General features: G+C 30.6%; 1 pseudogene; it reads right to left on the reverse strand.

The window, feature by feature from the left end:
- Positions 1–664: 664 nt before the first annotated feature.
- On the reverse strand, positions 665–781 carry LOC145288517 (5S ribosomal RNA; annotated as a pseudogene).
- Positions 782–23619: the final 22838 nt, after the last annotated feature.

Below are 23619 nucleotides of genomic sequence, written 5' to 3' on the forward strand. Positions count from 1 at the left end.
TTTTTCTTTTTTTGTCTTCAAATAAAAAAATCTTCCCCAAAACCATGTAGGATTAAAAGAAAAAAAAAGGGCTAAAAGCTATTTTGGCAGCCTGTAACATTATTACACTATCGAGCTGTCATACATGAAATTCGATCCCGGCGAAGCTAAATCGATCCGCTCAAAACAACGTGGTTGTTATCGTAGTGTTTACTTCATCGGCGAAGCGAGACGTGATAACAATGATCTTTGCTCAAAGTTATTAGCATTGCAAGCTGTTCTATATATATATTCTATATTCTATATTCTATTCTATATATATATTCTATATTCTATATTCTATTCTATATATATATTCTATATTCTATATTCTATATATATATATATATATATATATATATATATATATATATATATAGGATGAGCCAAAAGTAGGTGGACAGCATTTCTTATTAAATTTAGTTATACCTATACGTGATCTCAGCATTGATTTAGGGATTACGTATAACAGACAGCTATGGACTTTGACAGACTATGGATACCCACGAAGGAGTGCCTGCGCGTGAAATTTTTGTGGCAGGAGATGGACAACCATACCTCTCCTGAGTTTTCATAGTTAAATACCAGTAACAAGTGAAGTGTATGTACAGAACGACTGGAAGCAAATGCCGAGATAAGCGGAGATCACATACAGCGCCTATAATTCCCAAATGGTCACCCATCTGGTACTAATCAGGCTCAATGTTGCTTAACTTCGGTGATCTGACGAGAACTGGTGTGTCAACGTGATTATGCTGTATATTACGTATAGAGGTTATTTTGAGACTACGTATATAGAATGATGTGGTTCTCGGTTGATTAACTGTGTCTACCTGTATCGGATGTATACTTGAGAGTCAAAAAATTTTTTTAAAAATATGCTGTTGTTATAGTCCTAGCGATAAGACAATGCTGTTTATCTACTTTTGGGTTCACCCTATATATATATATATATATATATATATATATATATATATATATGTTTCATTTCATTTTATTCTGGCTGAAGGAAGCACGCTGCCTCTCGGTCTGACATTTTGCTATGTATATTGTTTGAAAAGTTTTTACCTGTAATCTTACCATATGAAAAATCCTATTGCAGTTTGGATTTTGTTTTTCATCCACCCAGATTTACAACCTGAAGTTTTTGCACGGATTCTTATTTAAACCATCATTTTCTGGATTTATCTGGACTCCATTTAAATAATCTTTCACCTATATATTCTGTATTTTCATTATTTTTTTTCATTAATTTTATGCAAATATGATTTGCCTCATTTTTTGCAGTTTCATTTAATGTGCTAAACAGCAAAAGAATCGTTTAACTTTAAGAAACTGAGGAGAAGAGTAGTATTCTTTGAAAGTCCGCGAAATAAGATATTTTCTATGTTTATTGTGTGTTCTTTGTAAATCTTAATTTTTCATGAAGGCATAATCTACATGGGTCGTCTAAAGATAAGCTAACACCTGTAGATGCCTAGACGACCCATGTAGATTATGCCTTCATGAAAAATTTGCTATCCTGTATTTAAAAAAAAAAAACAATATCTATTAAACTGTAGGAGAGAAATGGCGAACAACTGTGTTCACAGGATAAAATTTACTCTAGGATAGAGATACAAAATAACTTAAACTAACAAGAACAATAGAAAATAAACAAATAAATAAATAAAATAAATAAACATGCATATATATAAACTATCATACATATATATGTATGTATGTATATATGTATGTATGTATGTATGTATGTATGTATGTATAAACTAACATAAAAAACTAATCTAGATTTAAAACAGGTCAAGACACCAGATATCCAGGCTAAATAGAACACACAAAGAATCAGGTCAACCAGAGGTCAAATGAGTCTTTGTCCTGTAAGTGCGTATTCATTGGCTAATAGGAAGGGCGCGGTGGATACTAGAAAGCTGATTGGCTAACTAAAATCTCAATAGAAAGTGCGTATATAAAAACGACAGACAACCACAAAATCCGCGCATAAGCCTGAAGAATCCTAGAGTTGATGAAACGCGGAATATTCAGTGTAGCTTAATCGCCATATGTATTTTATAAATTACTAAGTAGCTCTACCTACGTATTGTGCACTTTTGAAGTAAATACTTAAAGTTTACGCATAAATTTATACTTTCGTATATTAACTGTATGTGAGTAAATGAAATAGTTATTTATATATATATATATATATATATATATATATATATATATATATATATATATGTATGTATGTATAGAGAGAGAGAGAGAGAGAGAGAGAGAGAGAGAGAGAGAGAGATAATGGAAATTCTGAATTAAATAATGTAGGTTCACACCAAAAGCTAAATTGAAAGGACTTTTCAAAGGGTTTGACCACAGTGAGCACAATGGATTACATCCTATGCATGACTTCAAAATTTCACCTTTCAACATGGAATTTGCGTTAGGAAACCCACAATTCATTCTGGAATGTACCAGTATTCATTGCTTTTGTTTTTTTATGACGGCTCTTGGACCCTTATTCATTAAATCATATAATATCCTTTTCATACTATCATTTTAAATTCAATTTTCAATTTGTGTGCTAATAGACAAAATGCAAAATTACTTCAAGTCATTTAGCTAATCAAATTTCCTTCCATAAAATGAGCCATTCATTAAGGAAACAATTTTTAAACATTTTCGTATTCCGTGTGAATCAATAAAATTTTGTGTGTATCTACATGATTTGAGTCAGAATTTTCATTAATAGTATTGCTCCATTTCATATATTGAACTTGCTCCATTTCATATATTGAACTTGCTCCATTTCATATATTGAACTTGCTCCATTTCATATATTGAACTTGCTCTATTTCATATATTGAACTTGCTCTATTTCATATATTGAACTTGCTCTATTTCATATATTGAACTTGCTCTATTTCATATATTGAACTTGCTCCATTTCATATATTGAACTTGCTCTATTTCATATATTGAACTTGCTCTATTTCATATATTGAACTTGCTCTATTTCATATATTGAACTTGCTCCATTTCATATATTGAACTTGCTCTATTTCATATATTGAACTTGCTCTATTTCATATATTGAACTTGCTCTATTTCATATATTGAACTTGCTCCATTTCATATATTGAACTTGCTCCATTTCATATATTGAACTTGCTCTATTTCATATATTGAACTTGCTCTATTTCATATATTGAACTTGCTCCATTTCATATATTGAACTTGCTCCATTTCATATATTGAACTTGCTCTATTTCATATATTGAACTTGCTCTATTTCATATATTGAACTTGCTCTATTTCATATATTGAACTTGCTCTATTTCATATATTGAACTTGCTCCATTTCATATATTGAACTTGCTCTATTTCATATATTGAACTTGCTCTATTTCATATATTGAACTTGCTCCATTTCATATATTGAACTTGCTCTATTTCATATATTGAACTTGCTCCATTTCATATATTGAACTTGCTCTATTTCATATATTGAACTTGCTCTATTTGGTTGGGATTGTCTTATAAATAATAATAGTTATATTTACTTCGACTTCAAGTTTACAGTATTATACAAACTGTAATCCTACGGCATTTCAGTATTTTATTATATATATATATATATATATATATATATATATATATATATATATATATACTTCATTTAATCAGATGAATAAATATACGAAGATATAACTTTATGCATAAATTTTCAGTATTTACTTAACAGTGCTCAATACATAGGTAGAGCTTGGTAGTAACTTATAAAAATACTAGCTGTACCCTGCCACGCGTTGCTGTGGCTTAATTTCGTGTAATGGAAAATTCTAATAAAAAGAGAAAATGCATGTTTCTTACATTCTTAGTACAGCAATCCACTCTAAAAAGTTTAAAAAAAAAAAAAAAGCGAAAATGAAAAAAAAATGGTACTCTTGCAGAATGGATCCGGATCCTCGGGAGTTACCGTCAATCATGGATTGGGCTCGACCAACATTCAGTGGATTAAGCCGAAAGTTGCTAAAACGTTGAAACGCTAAATAGTTTTCTTTTTTATTGTATTCAAAAATGTGAGTTTTTAATTAATATTTGGGTAAGGGGGGGGGTACTATACACAGATTCGAAAAAGTTGTCCAAAAACGAATAAATGAAAGCAAAGGTAAGGTAAATTAGGTTTCTATCTAACTGGATGATTTTTTAGTGTTTTTTTTTATTTAATGTAAAATGTTTAATCGGCTAAAAAAACTCAGTGTTTATCTATGTATTTGAAAAAGATGAATGCTCGCGGACTCTGTTGAATACGTTAAGTTTGGGAAAATTAGTTAAAAACTATACAAAACAGTGTCAGACACCTACTGATTATATGTTATTGTGACATAGGCTGACATATTCGGTGCGTTTCTGATAGTATTTTGTATAGTTTTTAGTTTTAAATCATTTTCTCAAACTTAACATCATCAACAGTGTCCGTCACCGTTTGTATTTTTCAAATACACTGATAAACACTGTTTTTCGAGCCGACTAAACGTTATAGTAAATAAAACGGGTTTGTATTACTAAACCCAGAAACGAAAAAGTTTTTGAAAAATAAATATAACAAATAAATGTTATCAAAAGCAAGATAAGTTACTTTTCTACCTTTTTTATTTAGTGTAAAATGTTTAATCGATTCGAAAACACGTAGTGCTTATCTGTATATTTGAAAAATACAAATGGCGGCAGATTGTGTTGAACACATTAAGTTTGGGAAAATGAGTTAAATCTAAAAAACTATACAAAATACTGCCATGAACTCACTCAATATATGTTACCGTGACATAGGCAGACATGTATTCAGTGTTTTTTAACAGTATTTTCTATAGTTTTTTAGTTTTAAATCATTTTCCCAAACCTAATCTGTTTAACACAGTCTGCCGCCATTTTTAATTTTCAAATATAGCAGTAAACGCTGTGTTTTTCGAGCCGAATAAACATTTTACATTAAAAAAACAAAAAAATTATCCATTTTGGTAATAAAGTAACATATCTTGCCTTTGATAATATTTGTTATACATTTATTTTTTGACAACTTTTTCGAATCTATATGTACAGTAGTACAAACCCAATAAAAACACTAAAAATTATCCAATTAGGTAGAAAAGTAACTTATCTTGCCTTTGAAAATATTTACTTGTTATATATTTGTTTTTGTTGACAACTTTTTCAAGTCTTTGTGCAAGTACAAACCCAAAGATGTATTTTTCTGTCTAATTTTATTTTTAGTACCGCGCTTAAATTTAAATTTCACGATATCTTTTTGGGGGGAGGGTATTTTTTTTTTACATTAGGTCCACCTCCACAATTTTCGACTATGCTGAATAAGAAAATCTCATTTAAAATTTGCAGAGGCAATTAGTTTTCGAGATATAAAGACCTGTACTATGCACTATAATTCACTGACGGCCATGAATAAACACTCCCAACCGCCCCATATTAAGAACGGCTTTCAGAATAAACAACACGCATGCCTAACCACGTGTTTTAACCTTTTACCTGTTTTTCGTCTTTTAAAAACGGCTTTTGGAATAAATAACACCATTCTCCCCATGTTAAGAACGGCTTTCAGAATAAACACCCCCAACCTACCCATGCTAATTGTGGAGGTGGATCTAATGTGAAAATTTACCTTTTGTTTTTTTAATAAATTGTTAGTTTAAAGGACAGAATAGTGACAAAACACCATCCCCTCCCCTTGGTAAGAATAGCCAAAAAAAAATAATGGTAGAAATTTTTCTGTATTTCACCTAACAATTTCTGGTGCTAATGAACTTACTGATCCGCGCTATTTTTTTTAAATCGTATTTCCAAGTTTAATTAAAGTTTTATGATATGTTTTTTTTTTATTCAGTTGTAAGGTTAACCTACAGAATAGGTACAAAACACCCTTCCCTCCCCATGTTAAGAATGGCTTTTTAAATAATAACGTTATTATTTCAGCAGGGATCACTCTCTACATGAGTGCCTAATATTTTTTCAGCCATTCTTACCATAGAGAGGAGATGGTGTTTTGTAACTATTCTGTGCTTTTAACTAACAATTTATTATTAAAAAAAGATATTGTGAAATTATAAAAAAATAAAAAGATATTGTGAAAGTTAAATTTAACTTGAAAAAAAACAAAACAAAAAACAATGTGAACGGCGTGTTCAACATTGTAGCCGGGGCTTATTTGGCAATAAGGTCACGTTAGTCGATTAATGGGTGCTAATGCACTTACTGATCCGCGCTATTTTTTTAAATCGTATTTCAAAGTTTAATTAAAGTGTGATGTTCTTTGGTATTTTTTTAGATTAGGTCCACCTCCACAATTTTCTTTTAAATGACGACTTTTAAAGGTTTCCGACTATGCTGAATACGGAAATCGCATTGAAATTTTGCAGAAGTAAGTAGTTATCGAGATATAAATAGTTGTTTTATGCATTGTATTCTTTGGCGGGCATCTTTGTTACGCGCGTAGATTTGTTTATGACGCACGCAAGCGTGTAAAAAAGATGTCGGCCAGAGATTACAATGCATTATACAACTTTTTATATCTCGATAACTACTTATTTCTGCAAAATTTCAATGCGATTTCTGTATTCAGCATAGTCGAAAACCTATAAAAGTCGTCATTTAAAAGAAAATTGTGGAGGTGGACCTAATCTAAAAAATTACCGTTTTTTTATTCACTTATAAGGTTAAAGTACAGAATAGGTACAAAACACCCTCTTCTCCCCATGTTAAGAATGGCTTTTTAAATAATAACGTTATTATTTCAGCACGGATCAATGAGTGCACGAGTACCCAATTTCTTTGATAAAGAAAAAGCATTCATATTTTCTTATACAAAAACAATTTCTGTAAAAAAAAAAGAAAAAACGTATACATTCAATTTTTGTTAAAAAGGGGTTTTCTTAAAAAACAAACAAATAAATACGGTAAAAAAAGCAAACAACAAAACATTAATCGGTATTCATGCAGAGAGTGATCCGTGCTGAAATAATAACGTTATTATTTAAAAAGCCATTCTTAACATCGGGAGGGGAGGGGTTTTTGTACCTATTCTGTACTGTAACCTTACAATTGAATAAAAAACATATCATAAAACTTTAATTAAACGTGGAAATACGATTTAAAAAAATAGCGCGGATCACTCTCTGCTATAGCACCGAAAGTACAGAATAGTTAGAAAACACCCTCCCTCCCCATGTTAAGAATGGCTTTCTAAATAATGTTAATGATTCAGTACTGTTCCTTGTCTGCTTAAATTTAACTTTTGTTTATTAAATTGTTAGGTGAAAGTCCAGAATAGTTACAAAACACCCCTATTCCCATGTTAAGAATGGCTTTCTAAATAATAACGTCATTATTTCAGCAGGGTAGCTTCTCTGCATAAGTACCATGTTTTGTTTTTAAATTGTTAGGTGAAAGGACAGAATAGTTACAAAATACCGCCTCGATGTTAAGAATGTCTTTCTAAATAACATTATTTCAGCACGGTATTTTCTATGCATACGTACTATCTATTTTTGTTTATTAAATTGTTAGGTGAAAGTATAGAATAGATGCAAAACTCCCCCCCATGTTAAGAATAGTTTTCTAAATAACGGTATTATTTCAGCACGGTACCTTCTCTGCATAAGTACTATCTTTTGTTTATTAAATTGTTAGGTGAAAGTATAAAATAGTTACAGAGCACCCTCCCTTTCCTATGTTAAGAATGGCTTTCTTAATAGCATTATTTCAGCACGGTACCTTCTCTGCATAAGTACCATCTTTTGTTTATTAAATTGTTAGGTGAAAGTATAGAATAGTTACAAAACGCCCTCCCCATGTTAAGAATAGCTTTCTAAATAACATTATTATTTTAGCACGGTACTTTCTCTGCATAAGTACCATGTTGTGTTTATTAAATTGTTAGGTGAAAGTACGGTACTCATACAGAGAGTGATCCGTGCTAAAATAATAACGTTATTATTTAAAAAGCCATTCTTAACATGGGGAGTGGAGGGTGTTTTGTACTTAACCTGTATTTTAACCTTACAATTAAATAAAAAAAAAAACATATAATGAAACTTTAATTAAACGTGGAAATATGATTTAAAAAATAGCGCGGACCACTCTCTGCATTAGCACAAAATATTATTTAAGCACGTTACCAATCCGTAAAATTTCTTCGAAAAAAAACTGTACTTTTTATTTATACTTTAATTTATACTGTTAATAATAAAAAAATTTCATATTTTCTTATATCGAAAAAAAAAATTTAAAAAAAAAGCGACTTCGACTCAAAAAGCAAGCGACAAACTTTTTTTTGCCTAATATAATAAAGAAAAAATGTTTAAATTAAAAAATTTGGAAGATAAACAAATGAATTATGTTTTTGTTTTTTGTTTTTTGTTTTTTTACTTATCGAGTAAACAGAAAATGTAATCTTCTAATTCGTTTCGTCAAATCGTGGTGTGTGATCGAACCGGAAGTTCAGTTCTATCAACAAAAGAGGTTCGCACTAACGGGTTACGAAAAATATATTTATTTCATTTAATATTTTAAAAATTGCCATGTAAATTTATTTTAATAATATAGAAACATCCCTCGACTCTAAAGATGGGTTGTCTGAAAATTTCAAATAAATTGGTAATGTAGAAATATGGTTGTATAAACTTTGAACGAACCATGAATTACATTTATATATATATATATATATATATATATATATATATATATATATATATATATATATATATATATACTAGCTGTACCCTGCCACGCGTTGCAGTGGCTCAATTTGGTGTAATGGAAAAATTTAATAAAAGAGAAAATGCATGTTTCTTATATTAGTACAGCAATCCACTGCAAAAAGTGAAAAAGAAGGCGAAACTGAAAAAAATGGTACTCTTGCAGAATTTGATCTGGATCCTCGAGAGTTTCTGTCAATCATTCATGTTTTGGACTTGACCAACAATCAGTGGATGAAGCCGAACGTAGCAAAAATGTTGAAACGCTAAAAGCTTTTTTTTTTTTTTGTTTTAAAAAATGTGATTTAGTAATTAATATTTGGTTGATGGTGGGGGGAGGGGGGTTACTATACACAGATTCGAAAAAGTCGTCCAAAAACAAATAAATGAAAGCAAAGGTAAGGTAATTTACGTTTCTACCTAATTGGATAATTGTTTAGTGTTTTTATGTAATGTAAAATGTTTAATTAGCTCAAAAAACAGAAATGGTCGCGAATTCTGTAGAATACGTTAAGTTTGGGAAAGTAAGTTGAAAACTAAAAACTATACAAAACACTGTCTGAAACTCACCGAACATATGTTACCATGACATAGGCTGGCATAATGGATAGGTTTCTGACAGTATTTTGTATAGTTTTTTTAGTTTTAACTCACTTTCTCTAACTTAAAGTAATCAACAGTGTCCACCACCATTAGTAGCTTTCAAATACACCAATAAACACTGTTTTTCGAGCCGACTAAACGTTACATTAAATGAAAAGGGTTTATATTACTAAACACAGATACAAAGAAGTTGTCAAAAAATAAATATATAACAAATAAATGTTATCAAAGGCAAGAAAAGTAAATGTTCTACCTAACTGGATAAGATTTTAGTGTTTTTATGTAATGTATAATCGGTTCAAAAACATTCAATGTTTATCGGTATATCTGAAAAATACAAATGGCGGCAGACTGTATTGAACACGTTAAGTTTGGGGAAATTTTGGGAAAATGAGTTTAAACTAAAAATACTGTTAGGAACTCACTCAATATATGTTACCATGATGTAGGCTGGCATATAATCGGTGGTTTTAAACTTTTGCTCGATACAGGTGACGACTTTTAAAAATCCCTTTTAGTGATTACCTGGTTTGAGGATATTTGTACAACTAAACGGCAAATCTGCTCAAAAAAATCCGGTATTATTTTACTTTAAGGCCCGTTTCACGTTCATATACAACGAAATATTTTATTGTAGATTTCGGTGTGCTAAAAACGAATCTGCAAACGGTTTACGTAGCAAAAAAAAAAGTTTTCATGACATTCATGAAATTACTTTTTCGAAAAGTGGGTGATCACTTTTCAATGTAAATTTAACTTAGAATGAGCACCCACTTTCTGGCCACCTGAGAGAGGGGCATTTTTCTGTTTCTTGGCTAAAAAGTTTTTTGTTTGATTTCTTTTGCATGGTAATAACCCCTGAACTCTGGGACTATTTTCCATTTAACAGCCGTAGCCTTCGTTTACGCTATGCGTAAGCATAAACGAAAACTGTTTAGCCAATAAACATGGGAAAAAATCCCCCCTCTCTCAGGTGGCTAGAAAGTGGGTGCTCATTTTAAGTTAAATTTACATGGAAAAGTGATCGCCACTTTTTCGAAAAAGTAATTTCTTCATATCATAAAAACTATTTTTTGCGACGGAAACGGTTTGCAGATTCGTTTTTAGCACACCAAAATCTACAAAAAAAAATTTGTTATTTACGAACGTGAGACGCACAGCCCTTAATGGAAAATTATATCAAAAATCCGGGGGAAAATAGTTTTCAATAAAAACAGCAAATGAATTCGATAGAAAAAAAAATGGATGCTATTTTTTTTTTCTTTCTGTGTGTTACTTGGCTAAAAAGTCTTTTTGTTTGATTTCTTTTGCATGGTATTAACCCCTGAACTCTGGGACTATTTTCCATTTCACAGACGTAGCCTTTGTTTATGGTATGCGTGAGCATAAACGAAAACTGTTAAATATGCATTCGCGTACCAAACTGCCTTGTCAAAAAAACCTTTAAGCCAATAAACACGAAAATAAATGCCCCTTCCTCAGGTGGCCAGAAAGTGGGTGCTCATTTTAAGTTAAATTTAGATGGAAAAGTGATCACCCACTTTTCGGAAAAAAAAATTTCTTCAGATCATGAAAAATATTTTGATACTCCTTGGGCGTTGAGTTCCATGGCGACCCGCAGAATTATTTAATGGTCGTTCCCTTAGTACCCCCCTAGTCAAGGCTAACGCATGCGCACGTAACATTTTTTATTTATTTACGTGGTGGAGTTTCTATACTGATAGGTTTTTTTAAATTTTTTCACTGGATTATTATTGATTGAACACTAACCAGATTATGAAAAAAAATTGAAAAAAAAAAAAATCATTTCAACATTTGAAAGGGATACTCACTTTTTAGTTACCACGTTCTGGTAAATCGGTCACTTTTTATTTATTTATTTATTTATTTTCTAAATACGGAAGTGTCTTCGGGAGATATAAAATGGTCGCATGTTGACGAAGCAATGTATCGGGAGGCGTACGGGATTATAAATTATTGGTAAATTTTTAGATTAGGTCCACCTCCTCAATTTTCTTTTAAATGACGACTTGAAATGGTTTTCGACTATGCTGAATACGAAAATCGCATCGAAACTTTGCAGAAATAAGTAGTTATCAAGATATAAAAAGTTGTATTATGCATTGTAATCTTTGGCGGCCATCTTTTTTACGTGTGTGTATTTGTTTATGGCGCGTGTGCACGTAAAAAGATGGCCGCCGAAGAATACAATGCATAATACAACTATTTATTTCCGCAAAATTTCAATGCAATTTGCGTGTTCAGCATACTCGGAAACCTATAAATGTCGTCATTGAAAGGAAAATTGTGGAGGTGGACCTAATCTAAAAAAATACCAAATTATTAAACATTTCTCCAGCATGTTAGTGAAATTTATAATACTTTAAAAAAATTAAAAAGAAACAAAAGTTTTGAAAAAAAACTCACCTTTCACAAAAACAATTTAAAAAAAAAAACACAAACTGACTAAATAAGTAAAAAAAAAAAATAATTAAAAATCTCGAAACTTTATTTTCATGAAAACAATAAAAAAAAGTCCTGTTCTCTCTATTTATTTTTTCTTTGAGAAACAAATATGTTTCTGACTTACAAATGCGGTAGAGACTCATTATTTTTACTTTCTATGGTTTTGATATACCGCGTTTTTATTGCTTACAAAATGGGTGACTGATTTATCAGAACGTTGTAACTAAAAAGTGAGCACCACTTTCAAATGTCGAAATAATGATTTCTTTTTTACATTTTTTTTTTTTAATAATCTGTTTAATTAGTGTCCAATCAATAATAATCCAGTGAAAAAAAATTCCAAAAACCTATAAGTATAGAAATTAAGCATGGGAGTATACAACAACGTCGCCTTTCGCACTTTTACAAACATTTTTTAAAAAAAAGTAACTAAACCATTTATTGATAATTTGTCACGTGTACAAACATTTATTTATTTACGTAGGCTTAACTCCTTTCATGAATAAGAAAAGTTTTACTCTTTAAGAATAATAAAAGGAAAAAGTTACTGAACATTTATAAAAGGACTTTTAATGAAGGCCAGAGGAATAGTTGGCCGAAAATTCGTGAAACAACAACAATAAATAAAAATGGTGCTAATGCAGAGAGCGATACGCGCTAATTTTTAAATCATATTTCCACGTTTAAATAACGTTTTATGATGTTTTTTTTATTTATTCAATTGTAAGGTTAAAGTACAGAATAGGTACAAAACATCCTTACCTCCCCATGTTAAGAATGACTTTTTTAATAATAACATTATTTCAGCACAGATCACTCTCTGCGTGAGTAATCTTATATAGAAAAACAAAAACAAAAAAACTCAAAAGCAAGCAACAAACTTTTTTTTGGCCTTATATAATAAAGAAAAGATGTGTAAATTAAAAAATTTGGAAGATAAACAAATGAAATATGTTTTTTTTTGTTTTTTGTTTTTTACTTATCGAGTTAACAGAAAATGAAACCTTTCGTCAATTCGTGGCTGTGAAATGAATCGAACCGGAAGTTCAGTTTTATCAACAGAAAAGATTCGCAGAAACGATTAAATAAATATATTTATTTTATTTAATATTTTAATTTTAATTAGGTAAATTTATTTTAATAACATAAAAACATACCTCGACTCAAAAAATGGGTTGTCTGAAAATTTCAAATAAATTGGTAACGTATAAACATGGTTTTATTTTTTTAGAACGAACCAACTTTACATTTATATATATATATATATATATATATATATATATATATATATATATATATATATATATATATGGCAGTTAAGCTAGACAGAATATTCCGCGTTTCATTCTCCTAAGAATATTTTCATAACTTACTATATATGAATGAAACGCGGAATATTCTATCTAGCTTAACTGCCATACATATTTTTATAACTTACAACCAAACTCTACCTATGCTATGTATTGAGCACTGTTGAAGTAAATACTGAAAATTTACGCACAACATTATATAGTAAGTTATGAAAATATTCTTACGAGAATGAAACGCGGAATATTCTGTCTAGCTTAACTGACATATATATTTTTATAACTTACTACCAAGCTCTACCTATGTATTGAGCACTGTTGAAGTAAATATTGAAAATTTACACATAAAGTTATATCATCGTATATTAAGTCATCTTATCAAATGAAGTATATATATATATATATATATATATATATATATATATATATATATATATATATATATATATATAAACGGCTATATGTCTGTCTGTGTATCGGTCAGTCTGCCGGTCGGCCTGTCAGTCGGTTTGTCTATCTCCATATTTTCAAACTCTATCTCCACCGAAACTAAAAGTCGAAGAACGGCACTAGGATACGCAAATGATTGGATATTTTTACGGTCCGTACTTTTATGGGCCATTAGCCGGTTAAAATTGTTTTTAAGGAGTAAAAACTTGGTCAAAATTGAAAAAATCGTAAAACATTTTTGTTGTGGGGACATACACACCCTTATAATCACTAAGATGAACTTATCCATTAGCCATATAAGCAGCAAGTAGAGACCGCTCAATGAGAGCTATCCGGATGTCGTACAAAGATGACTCCCCACGAACTTACTAATCTTCCTGTATCACTAACCCTGATATAAATGTTCTTCGTATTCACACCAATCGTCGTGTTTTCACCTTTGCCGACTCCACTACAGTTTTGCATATTCATCTTAGTATATTTTTAACTTTTAATCGGTTTATATGCGTGTCACGTTGGTTCAGTTTCAGATGCGAGTTTTGTTGATAGCACCTAAATACTTTTTTTTTTACTTTTAAAATCACGACTCTATAATAATATATCGAGATTTGGACAAATTAAAATATTATACTTTAGCGTATTTTAAGCCACGGCAAAGCCAGGCTCCCTCCCGCTAGTACACACACACACACACACACACACACACACACACACACACATATATATATATATATATATATTATATAATTCCACTTTACACCCAATTAACCACCTAGCCCCGAATTTCCCTTTGCAGGCTTAAGCCACACTCGATGATCCGAACATCACACATTTCCCTTGTTCGTGATGCCATCAAAAAACCTAGTAATTTCGAAATTATCTGGGTACAATCTTAACTTTCCTATACTATTAAAAAATGCTCAGCTTAAGTTGTTTAAGTACTAAAACATACCGGCATAACATAAACCCCCTATTTAAAGATAACCCCTTTCATAACATTACCCCATTAATACCCATTACATAACTATAACCTATTAATACCCTTTCCATAACTATAAGTCATTAATACCCTTTCCATAAAAATAACCTATTAATATCCTTTCCATAACTATAACCCATTAATACACTTTTCATAACTATAACTCATTAATACAATTTACACAATTATAACCCATTAATACCCTTTCCATAACTATAACCCATTATACCTTTTCCATAAATATAACCAATTAATACGCTTCCCATAAATATGCCCCATTAATACTCTTTCCATAACTATAACCTATAAATACACTTTCCATGAATATAACCCATTAATATCTTTCCATAAATATAAATCATTAATACCCTTTCCATAATTATAACCCATAAATACCCTCTCCATAACTATAACCCATTATACACTTTCCATAAATATAACCCATTAAACCCCTTTCAATAACTATGACCCATTAATACCCTTTACATAACTTAACCCATTAATACCTTACCATAATTATAACCCATTATATCCTTTCTCTAACTATAACCAATTCATACCCTTTCCATAAATATAACCCATTAATACCCTTTCCATAATTATCACCCATTAATACACTTTCCATAACTATGACCCATTAATACCCTTTAAATAACTATGAATCATTAATACCCTTTCCATAAATACAACTTATTATACCCTTTCCATAAATATAACCCATTTATACCCTTTCCATAAATATAACACATTAATACCATTTCCATAACTGTAACCCATTAATAACCTTTCCATAACTATAACCAATTATAACCTTTCCATAATTATAACCCATTAACCCCCTTTCCATAACTATAACCCATTAATACCCTTTCCATACATATAACCCATTAATACTCTTTCTATTACTATTACACATTATACCCTTTCAATAACTATAACCCATTAATACCCTTTCCATCACTATACCCTATTAATACCCTTTCCATAAATATAACACATTATATACTTTCCATAATTATAACCCATTATCACCCTTTCCATAACTATAACACATTATACCCTTTCCATAACTATAACTAATTATACCCTTTTCCGTAACTATAACCAATTAATACCCTTTCAATAAATATGCCCCATTAATACCATTTCCATGACTATAACCTTTAATACGCTGTCCATAAATATAACCAATTAATACCCTTTCCATAAATATAAAACATTAATACCCTTTCCATAACTATAACCCTTTTATACCCTTACCATAAATATAACCTATAAACACACTTTCCATAAATATAACCCATTAATACCGTTTCTAGAACTATAACCCATTTATACCCTTTCCATAAATATAACTCATTAATACCCTTCCCATAACTATAGCACATTAATATCCTTTCCATGATTATATTATAGCATATTAATAAACTTTTCCATGAATATAGCCCATTAATGCCATTTCCATAACTATAACTCATTAATACCCTTTCAATAATTATAACTCATTCATACACTTTCCATAAATATAAACCATTATACCATTTCCATAAATATAACCCATTTATACCCATTCAATAACTATTACCCATAATTACTTTTCCATAAATATAACCCATTATGCCCTTTCCATAATTATAACCCATTAATACACTTTCAATAACTATAACACAGTATACCCTATCCATAACTATAATCAATTAATACTCTTTTATATGAATATAACCCATTAATACACTTTCCATAATTATAACCCATTAATGCACTTTCCATAAATATAACCAATTAATACCCTTTCCATAACTATAACCCATTAATACCCTTTCCATACCTATAACCCAGTATACCCTATCCATAACTATAATCAATTAATACTCTTTCCATAACTATAACCCATTAATACACTTTCCATAATTATAACCCATTAATACACTTTCCATTGCTACAACCCATTAATATCCTTTCCATAACTATAATCCATTATCACCCATTCCATAACTATAACACATTATACCCTTTCCATAACTATAACCAATTATACCCTATTCCATAACTATAAGCAATTAATACCCTTTCGATAAATACCATTTCATGACTATAACCTTAAATACGCTGTCCATAAATATAACTAATTAATACCCTTTCCATAAATATTAAACATTAATACCCTTTCCATAACTATAACCCTTTTATACCCTTACCATAAATATAACCCATAAACACACTTTCCATAATTATAACCCATTAATATCCTTTCCATTGATATAACCCATTAATACCGTTTCTAGAACTATAACCCATTTATACCCTTTCCATAATATAACTCATTAATACCCTTCCCATAGCTATAGCACATTAATACCCTTTACTTGATTATAGCATCTTAATAAACTTTTCCATGAATATACCCCATTAATACCCTTTCCATAACTATAACACATCAATGCCCTTTCCATAGCTATAAGCCATTATAGCTTTTTACATAGCTATAACCCATTAATACCTTTCCATAAATATAAGTCATTAATACAATTTTCATAAATATAACTCATTATACCCTTTCCACAAATATAACCAATTATACCCTTTTCATAATTATAACCCATTAATACCCTTTCCATAAATATAACTAATTATACCCTTTCCATTACGATAACACATTATACCTTTTCCATAACTATTACCCATAAATACCCTTTTCATAAATAGATCTCATTATACCCTTTCCATAACTATAACGTATTATACCCTTTCCTTAACTATAACCCATTATAATCTTTCCATAACTATGACATATTATACCCTTTCCATAACTATAACTCATTATACCCTTTCAATATCTATAACCCATTAATACTCTTTCCATAACTAGAACCTATTAATAACCTTTCCATAAATATAAAACATTATACACTTTCAATAAGTATTACGCATTAATACCCTTTTCATAACTATAACCAATTCATACCCTTTCCATAAATATAAGCTATTAATACCCTTTCCATTAATATAACCCATTAATACACTTTCAATAACTATAACCCTTTCCATTACTATAACTCATTAATACCCTTTCCATAACTATAACTCATTATACCCTTTCAATAACTATAACCCATTAAAAGCCTTTCCATATATATAACTCATTATACACTTTCCATACATATAACCCATTAAAACTCTTCCAATAACTATAGCCCATTAATATCCTTTCAATAACTATAACCCATTATACCTTTCCCATAATTATAACCCAATAATACCCATCCCATAAATATAACCCATTAAAAGCCTTTCCATAAATATAACTCATTAACACTTTTCATAAATATAACCCATTAAAACTCTTTCAATAACTATAACCCATTAATATCCTTTCCATAACTATAACCCATTGTACCCTTCCCATAATTATAACCCAATAATACCCATCCCATAAATATAACCCATTAATACCCTGTCCATAAATATAACCCATTTATGCCCTTTCCATAAATATAACACATTAATACACTTTCCATAACTATAACCCATTAATACCCTTTCTATAACTATAACACATTATACCGTTTCCATAACTTTAACCCATTAATACCCTTTCCATAAATACAACCCTTAATACCCTTTCCATAATTATAACCTATTAATACCCTTTCCATACATATAACCCATTAATACTCTTTCCATAACTATAACCCTTTAGTACTCTTCCCATAACTGTAACTCATTTATAACCTTTCAATAATTATAACCCATTGATACACTTTCAATAAATATAAGCCATAAATACCATTTCCATAAATATAACCCATTAATACCCTTTCCATAAATATAACCCAGTGTACCCTATCCATCACTATAATCAATTAATACTCTTTCCATAATAATAACTCATCAATACCCTTTCCATAACTATAACACATTATACCCTTTCAATAACAATAACCCATTTATACTCTTTCCATAACTATACCCCATTAATACCCTTTCCATAAATATGCGCCATTAATACCCTTTCCATAACTATAACCTATAAATACTCTTTCCATAGCTATAACCCATTAATACCCTTTCCATAAATATTACATATTATACCCTTTCCTAACTGTAACCCATTAAAACCCTTTCCATAACTATAACCCATTAATACCATTTCCATATCTTTAACCCATTAATCCCCTTACTATAACTATAACCCATTGATGCCCTTTCCAGAACTATAACCGATTAATACCCTTTCCAGAACTTTACCCATTAATATTCTTTCCATAACTATAACCTATTTATACGTATGATTAAATAAGCATTTTTTTTTAATTAACGTGTTCTATATTCTTCCAGGTAGTTTAATCACGTATTTTGTACACACACAATAGCGTTCGAAAGTTAAGGAACGGTCGATCTTTTTATTGCGTGGCTTCTAACTTTATCTATGAAAAGGGAGAAAAATTTTGGTGAATTTTTCAATGTTTAATAATGGTAGTTAAATATATATATTAGTTTTTTACATATAAATAATTTTAATTATAATACAGATGTCCAAGGAACAGGGAAATTAATACAATCTTTAGCAATTTTAATAACAACTTAACAAAATTTTAATAACAACTTAACAAAATGTCGACTCCGAATATTCGAAAAAATCTATCTATACAAGAAAAACAGCTTATTTGTGACAATTATGAGTAAAAAAAGACCATAGGGGTGATTGCTAAAATATTGATCAGGTCTAAAAGCGTTGTTTTTCGGGTTTTTGAAAATAGAAGAAAAAAATGTTTACCATTGACTGAAAAGCAAAAAATCGGACCGACCCTGAATAACAAGTAAGAGGGAGGATAGGACAATCACTAGATCATCTTGTTCTGGTCGCTTTAAAACTGTGGCTTCGATATCCCGGGATTTTACATCCGAAACTGGACACAAAATTTCCAGACAAACGATCTCACGAAGATTAAACGAAGTTTGATTATTTTCAAGAAGCCCATGCTCAAAGCCTTTAATTTCTATTAAAAATAAAAAGGTCAGATTGTTATTCGCCGAAAAACATTTGTTTTTGGGAAGAAAAAATGGGAAAAGATACATTTTAGTGTTGAATCTAAATTCACTCTTTTCGGATCGGACAAAAGACCACATGTCAGAAGAAATAATGGAGGAAGACTGTCCCCTAAGTGCGTTAAAAGTACAGTAAAATTTGAAGGGGGTAGTATTATGGTATGGGGCATGATATCTCAAAAGGGACTGGCCTCTTTGTGAGGATTCATGGAAAAGTAAATGCCCGAATGTATAAATAAATGATTAGAGAACAAGTGGTTCCTAATCTTTCTTATTCTGATATCTTTGTGCAAGACAGCACACCGTGCCATAAAACAAAAATAGTTTTAGAAGAGCTAAATAGATTCAATATTTGCGTTACGGATTGGCCAGCTCAGAGACCCGACCTTAAGTCAATTAAAAATGTTTGGAAAATTATTGGTGATAAGATCACAGAAAAAATTTTTTAATGATTTATGGGAATGTATAAGAAAATCCTGGAATAATATCTCACCTATAACATGTGAACGATTAGTTCTGTCTTGCAGCAAACGATGCCAGAGTGCGATTGAAAACAAGGGGCTTTTCACTAAAAACTGAAAGGATTCTTTGTTTCTTCATTAATAATTTCACCCTTTCCTTAACTTTTGGACACCAGTAATTTAATTAAATTTGTTTATATGTAAAAAAAAAAAAAAAAAAAAAAAAAACTAATATGTATTCAAAATAAAAAAAAATTTTTTTTTTAAATACCATTATTAAACATTCGAAAGTTTTTTCCTTTTTCATAGATAAAGTTAGAAGCCATTTAAAAGAAAATGATCGACTGTTCCTTAACTTTTGGACGCTACTGTAGATTAAATCCACCATGACAGATATGCTATACACCTACCTTCATTATATGATAAAGGCTATACTCCTAATTCTCCTACCCCCCTCTCACCACATAATTATTTCGCTCCTAATGAAACTATCGCTAGATATCGCATACTTATTATATTACCTAGCATCTTCTCCTGCCTTCTTGTATAAATTTATACAAGAACTTGCCCGATTCGGATATCTACTCACGTATGCGAATTACCCAATATACAACTTGGATCTTATTACCCAACTGCTGTAAAGAACGTCCACCATGGATTTTACCACGCAATCCTGATCTACAATTTTCATATCCTTTTCTTCAAATCCTCTTGCTACAGGACTTCTGATTAATTAATTATTTTGACTTTGACTTTCCATGTCTCACTGACTTTAGCAAATAGGGTACATAGCTTTATAAATATTTGCTTATATTTTCTCTCCTCTGATGAGATGGTAGACATCGAAACCCTATAGGTTAAGGAGATTAATTTTGTAAAGTATTCTTTGTCTTGCTTAGAATAATAAAAATCTTTGATATGAAATCAAACACTTCATTTCAATAAGGGTTTTTTGAAATTCATTGAATCACAATTTAATTTATTTGCTCTATCTTGCATATCGAGCAATTCTTATTTAGATGGGATAACTTATAGAATATTATCGCCAATAATATTTTGTAAATCTTATAATCACAGAAATGGAAATACCAACTGATTGTTAAATAAAAAATTATTCTGAAGTATATATATATATATATATATATATATATATATATATATATATATATATATATATATATATATATATATATATATATATATATATATATATATGCTTCTGATGAGAATTTGGCTTCGAAATACCAAGGCAAAGAGTTTATGACATCCTCACGATTAATGTTTTTCCTTATTACATCGGCAAATAAATCTATATATACCAATATATGGCTTTATGGAACTTCACATCTCAATCATCTGATTTTTTTTTCTGGAAGCTGTAATTTTCCCTGGACATTTATAATTCTGTTTTCTTATGGATTAACAATGGATTTTCAATAGACTCATTTCGGATTTATACTCTTCCATAACGAGACCATAACAATAAATGCTAAGGAGTTAAGATTTGGGTCAAAGTTTAAAAAGAACTTGACCTCTGCGGTTTCTGCCAAATTACTCAGCCAAGTGCTGGTCCAAACATTTCAAATTTTGCATAATGTGTATTCAGACGTAGGGAAACGTTTTTACTAGGATTTGAGCGAAAATCTGCCTGCCAAGAAGTCAAAGTTTAAAGAGTTGACCTTTGCAGACTCCAACAAACTCCTCTGCCAATTTTTCGTCTAAACACTTGAAATTTTAGATGCAGGTTACCTGGACATGTTAAGACTTTATATATATATATATATATATATATATATATATATATATATATATATATATATATATATATATGCACAAAAAATTATGAACAGCACATAGAGCCCGAGCAAAGCTGGGCTGAACTGCTAGTATATCTATGAAATTGTCTGTCTGTGTGTATGTGTGTATGTGTGTGTGTACATTGTCCTACCTAACGTCTCTGTAAATTTTCAGTCTACAGACTCGAAATTTGACATAAGGGGTATTGAGATTTGAGAAAATCTTTTTAATCGGTTCTCGGCCAGAAATTTGGCTGTCAAGGAGTCAAAGTTCAACCATTTGACCTTTGAAAACGCTACCACCCTCCTCCACCAACTATAGGGCTAAACACATGGAATTTTAGATGTAGGTTACTTGGATATGGATCAAACATTTTCATTTGATTTTAACCCAAAACAATAAATGTAAAGGGGTCAAAATTGGGGTGAAAGTTTTTTAAAAAATTGATCTCTGAGGTCTCTACCACATTACTCAGCTAATTTTTGGTCTAAATATTTGAAATTTTACATAAAGTGTATTCAGACATAGTGCAAGTTTATAATCGTTTTGTGTGTGTGGGTGTGTGTGTGTGTGTGTGTGCGCGCGCGCGCGCGCGCGCGTGTGTGTGTGTGTGTGTGTGTGTGTGTGTGTGTGTGTGTGTGTGTGTGTGTGTGTGTGTGTGTGTGTGTGTGTGTGTGCCGCCAATTTGGCGTCCAAGGGGTCAAAGTTCACAAAATTTAACCTCGGTAGTCTCTAGCAAACTACTAATCCATTTTTTTTTTTTTTGTGCCTAAACATTTGAAATTTACGAAAAGGGTATTTAGACATGCAGCAAGCTTTTTAATCCATTTTTGGGCGAAAAGTTGGGTGCCAAGAGGTCAAAGTTGAAAGAGTTCACCTTTGTAGACTCTACCAAACTCCTCCACAAATTTTGGATCTAAGCATTTGAAATTTTAGATGTAGTTTGCCTGGACATGAATCAAACTTGTTAATATATATATACATATGCACAGAAAGTTATTAACATTACAAAGGGGCCGAACAAAACCGGACTGAACTGCTTATATATATATATATATATATATATATATATATATATATATATATATATATATAAATAATTTTGTAAAATACGTGTGTGCGTGAGTGTGTGCGGCTTGGACAGCTACAACTGTCACTACCTTCCTCCCAATTCCCAATGCTAATCAATAACTAGGTTTGCTAGAAGCATCATCTATGGTCTATAGGACAAAAAGACAAGAAAAATGTCAGACGCTAACAGGCTATTCGTGATGTTTCTCTAAACGAGTTAACAAATCGTTGCGAGATGTTAAAAAATATTGACAGGTTCAAATTCGAATCTGCCATCGGAATGGTAATAAAATAAGACATAAAATCTAGTCACATTTCTAGGCGTCCGTGTCACATAAAACCAATTCAATTAGCCTTCGGATCTGTGTGTGCTTCGGTGCGCTGGCCACACAAACACAAACAAGGCCACAATTTAAAGAACAAAACAAGCATGACTAGATCGAATGAAAGTCATGAGACAACAAACAGACGCACAACGACATTATTGTTACATGTTAGGTACCCTACGTCAATAGCGATTATTTCAGTTAGTGTGAATTTGGACGTTACGGGTGTTTAATAAATATGGGTCGCAAGTAAAATGGTATAAAAACAGAATTGAACGATGATAAATGACGTCACGTTTTACAGTTGAAGAAAACTAAGGGTTTCAGATA

This window comes from Euprymna scolopes, chromosome 11 (genome assembly GCF_053919585.1).
Source record: "Euprymna scolopes isolate OS-2025 chromosome 11, ASM5391958v1, whole genome shotgun sequence".
Classification (NCBI taxonomy): Eukaryota; Metazoa; Mollusca; class Cephalopoda; order Sepiida; family Sepiolidae; genus Euprymna; species Euprymna scolopes.